We start from the raw sequence: 16,145 nt of genomic DNA, 5'->3' as shown, positions 1-16,145 counted from the left end.
ATACAGGGAGTCAAAGACAAGATCAATTTATCCACAGATAATGTGGTATTAATGCTCAGTGAACCAAACCAGGTGCTGGCTCCGCTGAAAGAAGAGCTGGATTAGTTTAGCAGGACAGCAGGATTTGAGATTAACTGTTCTCAGTTGGCTGTAATGCCAATAAATATGCCTCAAATTGAGTGAGACAAACTCTTCTCCATGCCTTGTTACAGAGTGTTCAGCTGCTTGGGTGTGCTAATCCTGAAGGACCAGAACCAGTTAAGGAAAAGGAACTATGGTATGTTAAACAGAAGACAAAAGCTGGCAACATTTGCACTTGTCATGGCCATTATTCCCAAGTTTTTGTATCTTCTCTTGATCCTCCCTGTCACATTTCCAAAATTATGGTTGATGAAATGGCAGCCTAGTATGAAACAAGTTTCTAACAAAAGGAATGAACGGCAGAGTGGGTAGCTGCATTTTGTACAAATAGTGTGATGTTGTGAGGGCTGGGGGGGGGGGACTGTTAATGCCAAACCTTAAATACAAAATTGTATTTTGAAGCTTTTGCAGCACATTAAGGTACAAAAAGGGACGCGGGTGGCACTGTGGGTTAAGCCATAGAGCCTAGGATTTGCCGATCAGAAGGTCAGCAGTTCGAATCCCCGTGATGGGGTGAGCTCCCGTTGCTCAGTCCCAGCTCCTGCCAACCTAGCAGTTCAAAAGCATGTCAAAATGCAAGTAGATAAATAGGTACCGCTCCAGCGGGAAGGTAAACAGCGTTTCCATGTGCTGCTCTGGTTCGCCAGAAGCGGCTTAGTCATGCTGGCCACATGACCCAGAAGCTGTACGCCGGCTCCCTTGGCCATAAAGCGAGATGAGCGCCGCAACCTCAGAGTCGGCCACGACTGGACCTAATGGTCAGTGGTCCCTTACCTAGTACCTTTAAGGTACTAGAAGGCTCCATACACTTCTCATGGGTACAGCTGTAACTTGCCCAAGTTGCAACTGCTCCTTTTGTTGTCAGTCTCTCGGGTTAAAATATGCAGCATTCCAAACCTCTTCCTAAAGGCAACATTAATGGTATAGTAATGCTGGAGATTAATCCCCCCTCCATTCATCCATTGTTCTTGATGCAGTTATATTTCCCAAACCTGGAAGTAGCTTCAGATGTGTGTAAGCTAAACCAAGCCCCCCCCCCCCAACCCCTGTTGCTATGGGTGTTTGTGTAGGGATGATTTTTATCAGTCTTGTGGCTGGAGAGGGAAGGATTGCCCTCCCATCCCCATGTGTGGTGGTCTTGATGAAAATCTGAGGCTATGATTAAATTGTAAAAATCCCCTCTCATGACTGCGAGTAACGCAAGGAAAGTAACACCTAGTTTCGCCTCCCCGAGTGGCTCTTTCTCACATAACCTCAGTTCCAAATCTATACATCAAGGATATGATTAGTCATCTATTTCAGCAAGGAATCATGAGGATGATGAGACAAGAATTGCAGCACATGGGACATTTAAAATGTTACATACATTTCTAAATAGTCACACATGATGTCAGGTAACCCAACACATGTTGACTGTTAAGTTAGAAAGCACTAACCCTACCTCCTGCCAACAGCAGCAATTCCAGCAACATCCACCCACCCACCCCATACTTAGCTAGATCACCATCTTGGGGGGGGGGAGAGGCCTATACGTTTAGTCCCCCCCCCACTCCTCCCAAAGTTACTGGTAGCTTATCTATTGAGCCCTCCAGTTTAGCGGAGCTGTTCTTGAATGCCATGTCAGCTGGTAATAAGACTATGCTCATCCACAACTTGATCATGGGTGAAAGGACTGACCTGGTGCATTTTATCATGACTTGGATGGGTGAACTGGATGGCCCAAATCTAACTCAGCCATGCCCATCTGGGTACGTGGTACAGCACCAGGCTAGACCGGAGGCTCAAGGTGTTGCTATGGTACCTCTGTGGACAATATCATTGAGCTGAAAACCTCTTAATCTTGCGATGGGCTTAGATGCTCTGCCTCTGCACTCCTTTGTCATGGTCAGACCATGACCTAGTGAAGTTTGAACTTGGAGTGGCAATATATGGGTGGTGCGCCAATTTGGAGACTTATGGGATGGGACCTGAGAAGTTCCTGAATGCTCCGGGGAATCATCCAGCTGAAAAAACTTGATCCCGTTGATCCCCTGGTCTCGCTATGGAATAGCAAGATTTAACAGACTGTTAAAATGATCATTCCTGAGTGTCCTCTCCATTGTTGCAGGAAGCTATAACTTGTTCAAGCGGTATATAAATTTTGTTATTTCTATAACAAAATTTATTTGCTATTAAATAGATGCTATTTAATAGTACCCAAAATCTGGCAGGGCCAGTCTTATCTGAGGTGGCTTTTTTCTCGCAAGACCTGCTCCAAATCACAAGAGACTAGGACCATTTCCAGGTTTTGAGGCTCGTTTTTGCCAGAATAAAATAAAAATAAAAACAACAACATAGACAAGCAACATAAGGCAGCCCCCTCCAAAAAAGAATGGTTTGTTTGTATAACCAGCTGATCTGAGAGGGCGCATCTGTCATGGCCTAATACTGTGCCATTAGAATGTGTACATTTTAATTAACATTAATGAACATTAAAAACTCTTCAATACAGTACAATCGCATCTTATGCAGGTGTTTGGTTCCAAGGGTTCTATGTATATGCAAAAACATATACAGTGGTATCTCAGGTTACATACGCTTCAGGTTACATATGCTTCAGGTTACAGACTCCCCTAACCCAGAAATATTACCTCAGGTTAAGTACTTTGCTTCAGGATGAGAACAGAAATTGTGCTCCAGCGGCACGGCAGCAGCAGGAGGCTCCATTAGCTAAAGTGGTGCTTCAGGTTAAGAACAGTTTCAGGTTAAGTATGGACCTCCGGAACGAATTAAGTACTTAACCTGAGGTACCACTGTACTCAAAGCATCCTCTTGAAATTGCCCTCACACAAACATCCCAAACCTTCTGAAGCTGGTGTGCTGAACGGGCCTTGTACCCACCAAGTAAGGCTCCTCTGCACAGTGGTTTTGTGATGCTCTCATGAGATCTCGCAGGACTGTCCCAAGTTCCCATGAAACCTCGTGTGAGCATCCCTAGCCTTTTGAAGCTGGTGCACTGAGAGAGGCACTTTTTTGTGCCAGGTTTTCGCAGTGTGAAAATAGCTTTAGAGCTCTCTGCCTTGCTTGCGTTTAACTTGCAGAAATTCAATCAGGTGGTCTTCAACCATGTATGGTTGAAATCGCACAAGTTAAGATACAATTGTACTTTAGGAGAGAATCAGCATCAGTTCCCTCTTCAGAATCCTCAATCTTAGAAGCATAGAAATGTACAGTTGGAAGAGATCCTGAGGATCATCTAGTCCAACCCTCTGCAATCCAGGAATATGCAGCTGTCCCATACGGGCATCAAACCTGCAACCTTGGCGGGTGGTTCTGGTGGCTACTGACAGCAGAGATGCTGCTGGTAGGAGCTTCTGGCTGCCCACTGTTTGGGCAGGTGCATCGGGGTGCTTCTCGCCAGTGGCCCCCCCCCACAAGGGCAGCCCCCACAGGCCTGGCTGGAGGGACACCTCAGTTCCATTCAGCCTGTTCAGGCATGGCACTTTGCCATGCTTTAAGCAAAGGTCCATGAGACCTGGAATCCATAAGTTCCTGGGTCAAGCAGAGGAGAGGCACACCCACAGAAATAATAATTGCTGTGTTTTTAATACCATATTATCCAGCTTCCTCTTTATACTTTAGTTGAGATTCCAGCAGCTCAAGGGGTTGGACTGGATGACCCTCGGGATACCTTCCAAATCTACATTTCTGTGTAAAAAGGGTTCGATTCTCCAGGGTCTAGATCACACTCCTGTTTTATGCAAGAAGGTGCCTGCTGAGATCGTTTGGTTATACACATTCATAGAAAAGGACCTTCTACCCAGATTAGTTGAGGAGAAGCCAGAATTTGTTCACCTCTCCATGACTCAGGCTGCTTGCTTCAGGTGTTGGCTGCTGCACTTGTAAGGCACAGATGGCAGGAGCTGTTGAGAAATAATCTTTCCTCAAAGGCAAACAGTGCAATCCTGTACACGCCAACTTAGTTGTAAGCCCCATTGACTTCAGTGGATCTCTCTCTATGGCGAGTAGCAGATTGCATGCAGCTACAGTTACTGAACACTCTTGTTCTTCTCCTAAGTAAATACACCAGAAGCACCAGATGGGTCACATCAAACTCCCTACCAACCTGCACCAGCCTCCCTGCCTCAGTGACCTACCTGTCAAGAAGCTAATGGACTGGCACTTACCCACTCAGCAAACCAGTTCTGTAATCCACCACGCATCCATTATTATTATTTTAATTTATTTTGCATTTAGCAAAACCCCATGGGAATTGCTACTTGGGCAAACGACAGAGACTGGTAGAAGCCGGTCTCTGTGTTCTCAGACATAATCAGTCACAAACAATGTGGAATTCTAAACTTTGCTTAACTCCTAGTGGTTCATTTGTCATGTTAGTGGTCCCCCCCCCCCCTTGCAGGCACTTAACACTGAACAGATGAAGCTCATGCCATGCTTTCCAGTTCCCTTTTACCAACAGGGATGTATAAAGACAGGAAGGTTTCACCTGAACATTCTCAACAAGGAAACAGAACTTTTGTCTGAGGTGCTGGCTTCTGTTGAACACAACCCACGACCATATAACTGCCCCCCAAGCCCAGTATCTTGAGATCTTTTCTTTTAGTACCACTGATCTAGAGAAGCAATGTTTCTGTAATGACTCCAGCTATCTTACAGCAGCTGAGAGAGAATTTAAAATCAGCCTGGGTCCTGGAGCTCTAGAAAGAGGCTGCATGGGAAGATGAAATGTTCTCGTGCCACTTCTGTGAACAAAAGAATTAGAGGGTGTATTTTTTTATTATTTTCAAAGAGCTACCTAGAAGTTCCATGGTGTGGCTATAATTTACAAGAGATGTCCTCTGGCTGTTACCTCCTGAGATCTACCTAATTATTCCTGTGGAGATCGGTTAACTCTATCCTTTCAGTTAATCTTGAGGGCTCTGCAGATCAACAAACAGAGGAACATGAAGAGGCGACCATCTCCTTCCCTTGCGGCCATGGTATATTGCATAGGTGCCTGGGAAGGGTTCAAAAGAACATGCAATACCACCCTCATTGCTTAGAGTAGCAATCTGAAAGTTCAGTTAGTCAAGGAGAAGGATTTTTTGAGGCAAGACAAATTTTAGAACCGCTCGACAGTGGATGGATGAAAAGAAATGTCATTTTAAAAAACTGCGGCCAGATCGTTTCTATTCCATTTGCAAAGAACAAGCAGGAAGGCAGGTATAGGAGTCCTGCCAGAGAAAAAAAAGTTGGCAACTCAAGGAACAAATGTTTCCCAGAAATGCAGACCCTTTCCCATTTTATTGTAAAGCATTTCTGATCAATGCAATGTCTTTTTGGATCATGACCCCACTATGAATGGGGAAGAGCTACCAGAATTGCTTTAATCAGAGAGAATGCATGATGAAGAGCAATCCCCCCTAATGCAGTGGTTTTCAACCAGTGTGCTGTGGCACCCTGGGGTGCCTTGAAGGATGGCCAGGGGTGCCGCAGGCAACACTGGCATCTGTCCTTCTTTCTTGCCCTCCCTCCTCTGATGCCTTCTTGTGTCTCTGCCTCCTAAAGGCTTGCACAGCTGTTTGTTGCAGCAGGCCTGGCTACAAGCTCTGCAGGCAAATGCTGCCTCTGGGGCTGGCCAGGGGGTGCTGGTTGCCAGGAGCTGAAGCAGCCTCAGAGTAAGCAAGCAAGCAGGTGAGGAAGCCCAGCTAGCCAGTTCACCAGCCCTTGCTGTTGGGAAGGGACTGATAAGTCCCAGGCCCCTGTGGGGCTGTGCGAAGAGGCACCTCTCTTTGGGACAGAGAGGGCAGCTCAGAGACCGGGGGCAGCAGCAGCGGCTGCTCAGAGGTCTCCGAGGAGAGGAGGCCAAGGGAACACTCCACAAGGGAGGGTGTTTGAAAAAGGGTGAGAGGCTGCCAGCTTTGCCAGCAAGGGGTGACATAACTGGGCTCCTGAGCCCCCAGGGGTGCTGCAGAAAGAATGCAATTGGTCAAGGGAGCCGTGGACTCAAAAAGGTTTTCCCAGTAGTGATGTATGGAAGTGAGAGCTGGACCATCAAGAAGGCTGATCGCCGAAGAATTGATGCTTTTGAATTATGGTGCTGGAGGAGACTCTTGAGAGTCCCATGGACTGCAAAAAGATCAAACCACTCCATTCTGAAGGAAATCAGCCCTGAGTGCTCACTGGAAGGACAGATCGTGAAGCTGAGACTCCAATACTTTGGCCACCTCATGAGAAGAGAAGACTCCCTGGAAAAGACCCTGATGTTGGGAAAGATTGAGGGCACAAGAAGAAGGGGATGACAGAGGACAAGATGGTTGGACAGTGTTCTCGAAGCTACCAGCATGAGTTTGATAAACCTGCGGGAGGCAGTGGAAGACAGGAGTGCTTGGCGTTCTCTGGTCCATGGGGTCAAAAAGAGTCGGGCATGACTAAACAACTAAACAACAACAAATGCATGGTGAGCTTGGTAGGAACACAGCTTTTGAAAGCAATCACCAGTTGCTGCTCAGACACACCTTAGCAGCGCCACCGTGTGGTGTTCCATGGCTATAGGTGCACCCTTGTCATGCATATTCAGCAGCCAAAATAAGAGCAGCACATTATGTTTCATGCAATTCCATCATATCTATCACTTATTCTGTGGCTACGGGGTTGGAAGATGGACAGGCTGGGCTCATGCAGTAGCCAGAAGACCAGCAGTCGCTCAGAACTTTTGGGCTTCCTTGTCTTGTCCCCAGTCACCAGCCAGGTAGGATCGCCATGTTTGTGTAGGTAGGAGAAAGTCCCCCCCTGAGGGCTTTAAAAATGCACTAGCGCTTTGACTTGGAGACAGAAAACAGTTAGAACTCAGGGTAGTTCCTTCAGTAGGTATTTTATGTGGCTTCTTTGGCTAACACTGGTCGAGAGCCTAGCTGCTGCATTCTGGAAGAGGTGCACTTTATCCATACTTTTATCCATACTTTTAAATGGGGCTTCATAAAGCGTGCATGGCATTAATCCCACTCTGAGGACACAAAGGTGTGTATTAGGTGAAACATTGCGAAATCCCTTTCTTTGGATGGCCAGTAAGAAAAGGTTGGGGAGGTTCCTTCTGGGGAATGCCTTAAATGCAGAAATAAAAAGATTTACACTTTTTTTTAAAGTGCTCTAAGGTTTAGCTATTTAATCACAACATTTCTATCCCAACATGTTTTGAAACAATACAGCAGGTGGCATACAGTCACTGACTTAAAATGCAGACAAAACCAGCCTATCTTTAAAATGGGCAAGAACAAAAATCAAAACATTGAGAAACTAAGAAATTACACACACACACACACAAGTTCAACAGCATTTGATTTCTAAACACCAAAGAAATAAGAGAAGAGGAGGTCAGCACTAAGACTGGTGTTAAGGTCTGACACTGCCAGGCACCTTCCAAGGCCCACTTCTACCAGCCCCCATAGCTTACCAGTCATGCTGCTACTTCTTCTTGCTGCTGTTCCCCTTGATTGGAATATAGGAGCAATGGCAGGAGTGCTAGAGAAAGAGCAGCCGTCGCCACTTGCTTTGTTGTTGGACACAGGAGAAAAGTCAAACAAATGGGAAGCTGGCACAGTGATGAGGGGGAAGAGAGGTTACTCAAGGAAAGCCCCCCCCCCCCAATACATCTTCCATCCAAGTGCCTTCCATAATCTGGAGCCAACACTGGAGGATAAGCAGGGGTTCTCTGAAGAGAGAAAAAGAGAGTGCAAACATAAAATACCTAGAGCTATGGTTCCCAACATGGGGCACACGCCCCACAGGGGGAAATTTGATTTTTAAGGGGGACAATTCGAGAATGAGTTAGACCAAGTTAATGACCTTTTAGCCTTCCTCCACGTGAACAGGAGTTCACTTCTTGAATAATAAGAATTATATGTCACGGTGAGGCATCTAATCATAAGCCTGCATTTTTATCAAAGCTTATATTTTTGATCAGGGCCTGTATTTTAAAATGAGCTTAAAGATTTTCAAATGTTTATGCCCCGCAGAAGACCAGCTGCCTAAGAACCTTGGCAAGATGTTTATTCTCCTGGACAAGGGGGCCCCCTGATTTATAGCAGAAAACAATTCTCAAAGTCGTAAAAAGGGAATTACAGGCTGACAGCCAAGGTTACACTGACCCTACATATTACAGAAGATAAAAAAAGAGATAAACATAATTAAGAGTGGGTAAATAGTAAAATAAAACCATGTGCCTCCCATTAAACTTGAGCCATATTTTCCTAAGGTTGAAAGGTCAAGAGCAGTGAAAAAGGCAACTGGCTTGGCTGGAGAAGATAGGTTTCTTCCTATCTTATTTTGAGGCTGGAAACTGTTCCTTCCTTTTTTACTTTGAAAAGGTTTATTCTTCTAAAAAGCTATCTATGTTATGTATTAAATATATTGGCTTAAATGTAATTATGCAAAGGAATTAGAAGCTAAGAAATGTTAAATCCTTATGCTAGATTCTTATTTCATATAGTTGGAAGAGATCACAGGGGCCATCAGCCATCAGCCCAGCCCCCCTGCCAAGCAGGAAACATCATTAGAGCACACATATGGTTGTCAGGCCTTTGTTTAAAGACCTCCAAGAGAAGGAGATCTTTCAATGATGATGTGAACTCAAGATCATTGACATCTGTTTAAGATAAAAATTTAAGATTAAACCATCTGTTTTGGAGGGCAATAGGGCGAGGTGAGCTGGTAATTAAGGTTCCTTGTTGAGACACATGTAAGATATATTACTACTTATTTGTCATTTATAGATAGAAGAATATATAGCTTTTTGTTTCCCATAAAAGGGCATGAGGAAATGGGTGTATCTTTTGTGATTGGTTCTAGCAAACAGCCAATAGGAATTTCAACCAGGCTGATTGGACAGAGGCAGCCACAGGAGGAGCAAGGGGACTGGGTTAAGGAAATATAAGTGCTGGCCAGAATGGCAGGAGGGCAGGCCAGAGCTTGGTAACCATATACCACTGTGCCTCATATTTATTTGTCTGACAAATAAATTATTATTTTAATTTCTCTATTGCTGCGTTGAATATTTCATTCCAGCTAAGCATTAACCACAAGCAGGGTGCTACAACGGGGATCAGGGTTTTAGAGATGCTTAGGTGGGGCATGACCAAAAAAAGGTTGGGAACCACTGACCTAGAGCAAATATACTCCACATATCCAACAATCCAGATATTCTGGAATTATGTACTAATGGAAATATTTTTTTTAAATAAATAAATCTCCCTTTGGAGGTGTTTTACCCTCCTTCCTTGGAGGTTTTTAAGCCAAGGTTGGATAGCCATCTATCATAGATGCTTATTTGAGATTCCTGCATTGCAGGGGGTTGGACCAGATGTTCTTTGGAGTCCCTTCCAATTCTACAATTCTATGGTCTCCCAAGAGATCCAATAGTAATACTATTTGGTTATCTGAAGTATAATATACCAGAGGAGGATGTAGAAATTACTAATCATTTGCTAATGGCAGCCAGAATGATGTCTGAAATGGAAAACACCATCCTCTCTCCTATAGATTCTTAACTACTCAAAGTTTGGGATATGACATGCATTATGAAGTTAACAAATGTGTTTAAAGTGGAAGAGGGTGGACAGTGAGAATATGCTTTTCTAGAGAAATGGAGCTGTAAGGAGTGTTAACAGACCTCTATAATTATTCTAATGTCCATTAAATGTTTTAGATTGCTACAGCCTCATAATCAGTTGTGAGGGCGGGGATGCCAATTAAATCATAATGACCTTTGGGCTTAACAGACTGCATATAAAAGAATTAATCTGCAGTAGTGAAACAGCCCTTTGTAGAATTATGGCTTTTGTGGTATTGTAAAATGTAACACTCTGTGGTGTGTAGTAGTCTGTCTTCATATAAGGTTTTCCCAGGTAACTGAAGGTAGGCTTTACTTTCAGTGGATGGAGCAGTCTTTTCCAAAGAAGGAGAAAAAGGAGGGAGATGTGTGCTTCAGAGGTGGGCAACACGTGTTTCTTGAAAGACAGTCTCAAAAATGTTGTAAAGAAAAGAAATAAGAATTAAGGGGAAAGTGGGGGTGGGGAAATCTGCATATTCCAGAGTCTAAAATCTAAAGAAACTCACAACACTCCTTCAGAAATGGCAGTATTTATTAAATTCCTTCTGCAATGGGAAGCAGTTGAGATACAGGAAAACCGTCCTCCATCAAGCTGCTACCAAGAGAGGGTTTGGACCATAGCTGTCAACTTACAGATTTGAAAATAAGGAACCAGCAGCCTTGAAAATAAGGGATCAGCAGCCAAAATAAGGGACCTGCAGCCTCACCTGTTCCAGGCACTCCAGTCTTCCTGTCCTCCTGCAGTCTGGTCAAACTCATGCTGGTAGCTTCGAGAACACTGTCCAACCAACTTTGTAATCAGAGGTTCAACTGAATAGAATCTGAATCACATGCACCACAAGGCCTGTTGTTGTTGTTTAGTCGTTTAGTCGTGTCCGACTCTTCGTGACCCCATGGACCAGAGCATGCCAGGCACTCCTTTCTTCCACTGCCTCCTGCAGTTTGGTCAGACTCATGTTTGTAGCTTCGAGAACACTGTCCAACCATCTCGACCTCTGTCGTCCCCTTCTCCTTGTGCCCTCCATCTTTCCCAACATCAGGGTCTTTTCCAGGGAGTCTTCTCTTCTCATGAGGTGGCCAAAGTATTGGAGCCTCAGCTTCACGATCTGTCCTTCCAGTGAGCACCACAAGGCCTATGCAGCCTCAACTTAAGATGGCTCCCTGGCCTGGCTTTGCACTGCAAAGTTTGCAGCAGCACATGCAACAAAATGGCGTCCAGCATTCAAAAACCCCCTCAGCTTGCATTAACTAGTCACACGAACACAGCCTCCCCCCCTCGCCATGAGATCACCAGTCACCCACCATTTTAGTCAACCAGCTCCTTTCTTTTCCCCCATAAGTCAATTGAAGGAGCCTCCAAAACAAATTCAAAAGCACCCCCTCCCACAAGATCTCCTTTCCTTTTCCCCCACCATGTGTCCCCGCTCCAGACAGACCTTTTCGCCGGCAAGGGTGAGTGGGCCGTTGATGACGTATCCATCCGATTCTGATCCGAGCACTCAGCACAGGTATGTTCAACTTCTGAGCCCCTCTGAGCCAAAGACAGAAAGCCCAGCCAGCAGCCAAACAAAGCCTCAAGGAAAACTACTGTCACCTCTCCGCTGGGAAGCGCTGAGCAAAGGCGAGTCCCCAGGCAACGCAGCCGATTTGATCAGCACAAGGCATGCAAGCTCCACCCCCCAGTCGTTCTTAGACTTCTTATTGGGTGAGCAACACAGCCAAGCAACACAGTTGGAGCCCCCCTCCTCCCTGGCCGGCAGGGAGGGAGGGAGGGAGAGGAGCTGCTTCCTTTGAAATTTAAGGGACATCATTTAAGGGACATTTAAGGGACATCCATCAATAAGGAACAGCAGCGGGACATGGCGCTGGAATAAGGGACTGTCCCTTCAAATAAGGGACGCTTGACAGCTATGGTTTGGACTCCTGATTCTACAGCTTTACAGTGACAGAACTGATTGTAGAAACTATTGAGGCATCTCTCTGTTAGCTGCGGCCGGCAAAATTATTGCAAGGATGTTAGCAAACCGTCTTGTAACAATATCAGAGGTGACCCTTCCTGAATCCCAAAACGGTTTTTGGCCTTCTAGGGGGACAGTGGACATGATTTTCTCCACTCGACAGCTTCAAGAAAAATGCAGAGAGCAAAACCACCCCTTGTATATGGTGTTTATTGACCTGACTAAGGCTTTCGGCACTGTAAATCGTAATGCCCTGTGGACTGTCCTTCTGAAAACTGGCTGCCCAGATAAATTTGTAAACATCATTTCGGCTCAACAATCGAACAGTCGAAGGTAACAATGGCTCTTAAAGTGAACCATTCACAGTGGTGTCAGGTGTTAAACAAGGTTGTGTTATTGCCTCAACTATATTCGTTATTTTCATTGCCATGATCCTACACTTTGTGAAAGGGAAACTTCCCAACGCAGTAGAAATCATATATCGAACAGATGGAAAGCTCTTCAATCTGAGCAGGCTAAAAGCAAAGAGTAAGGTTACCGTAACAAATGAAGCACCTAATTCATGTCATTCATGATGACATTGAAATACCATGGCTCACTGACACTATTGCTGGGATTTCATGATCATGGCTGAGGTTGTTCAGGATGACTTTATCCACCTTCTGACATTCTGAGCATCTCTTCCTGAAGCTCACCTTGCTGCTCTAGAATTTCTGGGCTTGAAGATTGGCACCTCCACTGTGCCCTGAAATGATCCATTTTGGACCATTCTAAATTTAGACATCCTGATAAATACAGAGGGGGCTGCTGACTATGCAAGATTTGTTTGACAGAAGGACACCTATACAGGCAGCCAAAGTGGGGCAACTCCTGTCTGGAATGCAATTTACCTGGGTCCAAGTAATTCAAGGGAGAACATAAGAATGTGAAAACATAAGATGAGCCCATTAGATAACAACAACAACAACAATTTATTTATACCCCACCCATCTGTCTAGGCTTCCCCAGCCACTCTGGTTGGCGTCCAACAAAATATTAAAATACAGTGGTCTGTTAAACATTAGAAGCTTCCCTAAACAGGGCTGCCTTCAGATGTCTTCTAAAAGTCTGGTAGTTGTTCTTCTCTTTGACATCTGGTGGGAGGGCGTTCCACAGGGCGGGCGCCACTACCAAGAAGGCCCTCTGCCTAGTTCCTTGTAACTTGGCTTCTCGCAGTGAGGGAACTGCCAGAAGGCCTTTGGAGCTGGACCTCAGTGTCCGGGCAGAACGATGGGGGTGGAGATGCTTCTTCAGATATACTGGACTGAGGCCATTTAGGGCTTTAAAGGTCAGCACCAATGGCCCATCTAGTCCATCGTCCTGTTCTCACAGTGGCCAACCAGATGCCTGTGGGAAGCCTACAGTGTGGTGGACCTTTGGGTCTCAAATTTCAGCAGTACCCTGTGTGATGCCAAAATTTGGTGCCCCTACGCCTCTCACACTCTATTTAGATAATAGTTGCGGTATCCCCAGCTGTGTCCCTGATGCTTCGCACCCAGTGCGACCAAATTGGCCACGCTCCTCCTAAGTCCACTTCTGATGTCTGCAATCTGGACATGAGTGCAATAGCCCTCTGCCCGCTTATGATTCCCAGTGACTAGCATATTCAGAGGCATAACTGACTGCTGAGTCAGAACATAGTCATCATGTGTCAGGGACTGGGCAGAGGAGGAATGGTGGAGACTGCCTCCCCAGCCTGACCCTTTCAGAGAAGAAGAAGAAGACAGTTCAGAATTACAACGGGGGTTTGAGGGAGGTCACAGCTCAGAGGCAAATGAGAGGGCAAAGCTGGGCAATAATGGGAGAGAAGGAAGAAGAAGCCCCAGAGGGGGGACAGCTGACAGACACAGTGTCTTTAGAAAGCATTCCAGACCCCTCCCTCTCCCAGAACCCAGCAGGCATTGAAAGTAGGAGAGCAGAGAGCTCAGAGGCCGAGGGCACTTCTCAGCACCCATAGTAATGACACATGAAGGGAAAGAGGGAGGAGGTGGAGACCCACTCGGGGCAACACCATTAGTCCAAGAGGCTGCATTCCCAAGCCTCTCTCTGTAAATATTGAATAAAAAGCAGATAGATAGTAAGGACTTTTCCTTGTCTTGTCCATTCCTGGCAACCTGCCGTGGGGGTTGGTTCCTCTGACGCCTGACATCGTGGTTAGCAGCCATTAAAGGCAAAAGTCCTTTGCACACACAATACAAAGGAGGTTTGCCTCAATCTTTGCATTCAAAATTTTAAGTCAACCTTGTCCTAAGTGTCCACTCTATGATGATTAATATCCTGCCTTTCCTCACAAAACGGGACAGAAGGATTCATTCCCAGAGTGATTTAACAGTCAATCCCTCTTCCCAAGGAATTCTGGGAATTGTAGCTCTGTGAAGGGAATAGGAGTCTCCTAACAACTCTTAGCACTCTTGACTAACTAGATTTCCCATAATTCTTTTGGGGAAGCCATCATGGCTGTTTAAAGTGGTATAGTGCTTTAAATGTTTGGGGTGAATGGGGCTTTGAATGGGAGATGACCTTTAATCTCCTTTTCCATTTGGTGGGATATTCCTCCCCGCATCTTTCTACATCATTTTCTAAAGAGAAACACATTTATTCTGTGTTTTATGTTTTGCTTATTGAAAATGAGAATAAAAATTATTACAACAACAACAACTCACAACATCTCATTGTTATATTTGTCATGGTCTCGCCATTTAGAATTCTTAGGGTTCCGAGTTAGGAGTGCCACTTGATTTACTGATCTTGATCTATAAAAGAACTTGAGAAGAGAGAGAGAGGAAAAAAATAGTTCTATTGTTGTAGTTCCATCATAACACAGCAGGTGTCAGCAATACATGCGCACAAACTGGGACCACTGTGGCTTCAGCCCGCAATAAGCTCCCTGTTACTGAAAGTCTTGTTTTCAGGTCTACCAGTGTCACAATTCATTTTCTTGCCGATCAAAATCTTTTAAAAAAGTAATAAAATAATAAAATAAAATAAATGCAAGCTATTTGCTCCAATCTAATTATGACTGAGTCAAATTCTCGTACCTAATCAAATGAAACAAAATGTTATTCACTAGATTGCAATTAGCATTCACCAACAAATTTAATTGTAGAGATCTATCCCCACACATGGTTAATGGGAAAGCATTTAGATAATTACAAGTGTCTAGTGCCTTTCCACTGCTAATTGCTTTTACTGAATGATTCATTTCAAGGCCTGCAAGTGAAACTTTTATTAGGGACGTGATGGAGAGACAGCCGTATGGCGAACACATGGAAGACGTGCATTTGCATTCCTGGCCTCTCTCAAAGTCATCCTCGATGGCTTTGGGTACCATGGACTGACTCCCTGGTACTCCTCCTTCACAAATTGATAGACCACCCTTGAAACTCACAGTTTTTGCCATGTGTGGTGCTCCATATCATGTGACACAGCAATGGGGGACCTTTCTCAGCCCAAAGGATGCATATCTTACCCTTCCTCCCAAAGGAGCCCAGGGCAGCAAACAAGAAGTAATAAAACAACAAAAACATCTTTAAAACAATTCCATCGCAGACACAGACTGCAAAAGACCTCAGATTAAAAGGCTTGTTGAAAGAGAAAGGACAACAGAGATGATGCCTGTCTAATATCCAAAGGGAGGAATGTAGGGGGCACATTACTAAAGGCCCAGATCCCAGACTGTGTGGAATGGACCTCCTGATAAGGAGGCATCTACAGACCCTCTAAGTCTCCCTATTTTCCAGGGACAGCGCTGGATTTACAGAAGCCATCCTGGTTTCTGATTTGATCCCGGAATGTCCCACTTTTCCTTAGGACATCCCTATTTTCATCAGAGAAATGTTGGAGGGTATAGAGCTATGCAGCTCCTGAGCCAAGGAAATAAGTAACTATACAACTTTTAAAAAATATATAAAGGCAGCCCTGTATAGGGAAGTTTTTTTAATGTTTAATGTTTTATTATGTTTTTATATATGTTGTAAGATGCCCAGAGTGTCTGGGGTCACCCAGTCAGATGTGTGGGGTATAAATAATAAAATTATTATTATTATTGAATTATTATTGTTGAATAGGACATTCCATCAGCGAAGTGTTGGAGGTATGCATCTGTAGGAGGCTGTCCTCTACAAATCACAGAGATCAATGGAATATATAAGGGGGTGAGATAAACTTTCAGTAAACAAGTGGGGTGGGATTCAATGTCATGCCATGACAAATGTTCTGTCTGTTGTTTTTGTTTTAATTGTTTACTTGTATTTTTATCTTGTTTTTTATTCTGTGAGCCACCCTGAGACCTTGTGATGAAGGGTGGTATATAAATTTAAACAACCACCACCGCAACAATTTTGTCCCATGAATGTGTATACACCTGCAGGCTTAATAACTGGTTCATCTTTCTGGCACCTCTTATCCTTAACACACCAGTG

This window comes from Podarcis cretensis (genome assembly GCF_951804945.1).
Source record: "Podarcis cretensis genome assembly, chromosome: 1".
NCBI classification, from domain to species: Eukaryota; Metazoa; Chordata; class Lepidosauria; order Squamata; family Lacertidae; genus Podarcis; species Podarcis cretensis.
Note: the sequence above shows the minus strand (reverse complement) of the source record.